Here is a 2,033-nt window from a genome sequence, read left to right as displayed (position 1 = left end):
CATAAATTCCCAAGTTCAATCAACGGCAATTTACTCACCACCCCTAGGTAATTGTTTTTATTTTGTTTTGTTTTGTTCACTTTTAAGAAGTTCCAGACAGTAATTACAAGCAATTATTATAAATTATATCTTTATATATTCATGGTTATTCAAGCTAAATAATATGTTTAATGTCTGAAAATGAGGAATATTTAGTATGATGAATCAGAAAACAACATATTCTTTGACTTTTATTATCATATAGAATTATTTAGGGACTTCTGCTGAAGATATACAATGTCGGTATGTAAAAAAAAAAAACTAAGTGAAAGCAATAATCTTGCTGTTACAGGTAATATATATATCTATATTATGAATGATGCATGGCAGGCATGTCTTGTAGACATTACAAACGCCCTCGGACTGGTTAATGGCCCTGAAAATGTTATTTTATTTTTATTTAACTGCTAATAAAAACGGTATCATGAAGTTTAGTTTTGTTCTTACAATTATAATTTTTAGTATTAATATTAGTATTGTATGTTGTTCCATAAAGCATAAACTGCATTATTAAACATTCAAACTGTTCCTTGTTCATGGATATTGGTTGTTTTGAGGTTTAATACTAAAAGTACTAATTTTCAACCTTGTCAGATTTTTAAAAGCATTTGTCTAAACTATCTCCACCAAACACGCTCGTGCTTTCAGCCATGGGATCGTTATAATGTTATTGTCAATCCCAATATTCGTTGGTAAAAGAGTAGCCCAAGAGTTGGCGGTGGGTGGTGATGACTAGCTGCTTTCCCTCTAGTCTTTCACTACTGACTTAGGGACAGCTAACACAGATAACTCTCGTGTAGCTTTGCGCGAAATTCAAAACAAACCACACCAAAATAAATTATTTATGCACCAAACTGCATATTGGTTATAGTGTTTTAGTAACAAACACAAAGACATTTAAAACAAAAATGTCATCAATATTACAACTGATTCCTGTAATTACTGCCAGTGTTCCCCTATGTGTTTTACACACAGAATGACTGATTTCATCGAATTATTTTGGTTAGTTCTTTACATTGAATGCTACAACAGGCAAAACCATTAATTTACAAGTCGGTAATTTAAACGCCAAAACGGTTTCAGAAAATTCAGTAATCTAACTATAGTATTATTTTGCAAAGAAAGTTAAAAGTTTAACCCAGTTATACTAGTAAGTGAGTAAAAAAAAAGAAATGCAAATAATTTTTTTTCGTAGAAGGCACTTACTTTAATTTAAACACTTCATCAACCACGCAGAAATCCGATTCACTTTTAAAAAGAATAGGGGTTTTGATTACAGATAGTCCCCAGTGTTACAGTGAGTCAACTGGATATTACAGGTACTGTTTAATACAAAAAAAGAGCAAGCAAAAGTTGTCTATTTTACTGCACTTTAAAATACACATAAAACGTACAAAATATTTACTACAAACTGAAAACACAGGCAGGAAACGATACTTTTGTTACGCCTCATTGCAAGCGAAATGACAATCAAATGAGACGTTTAACTGGAAATCGAGACTTCTTCCGCTAGCATTTTACCAATAAAATATAAATAATAATAAAAGAAAAAAAAAAAAAAAACTGATACAAATGCGGAATAAGAAAACATAACTTGAGAAAAAAATGTCTGAAATTGCGGGCTTTGTGACTGTCAATGGTCTTCGCTAACGACCTAATATAGGAGCATATCTCACAATAATGGCTATAGTGAATTATCTCTGTGGTGTCATTGGTGATAGGAACAACCACCAAGAAGTAGAAATAGTAGGAAAGTAAGACAGGTTTTTCAGCATCAGCAGGTACCTTTCAATCATTATATCTATTTTTATCTGACTCAGCCAAGTGATATAATTTCTCACAAATCTGACCTTTTTTTGTTGTTGTACTATTGGTATTCACTAACATTTTTTTTATTAATGTTGGAAATATCTGGAGAGCTTGTGGAAAGCATACACAAAATAGATATCTATATATAGAATTTTATGAAACCATAACTAAAGAGCATGTCTTGA

This window comes from Limulus polyphemus, unplaced genomic scaffold (genome assembly GCF_000517525.1).
Source record: "Limulus polyphemus unplaced genomic scaffold, Limulus_polyphemus-2.1.2 Scaffold492, whole genome shotgun sequence".
Lineage (NCBI taxonomy): Eukaryota > Metazoa > Arthropoda > Merostomata > Xiphosura > Limulidae > Limulus > Limulus polyphemus.
This window is presented reverse-complemented; position numbering follows the sequence as displayed.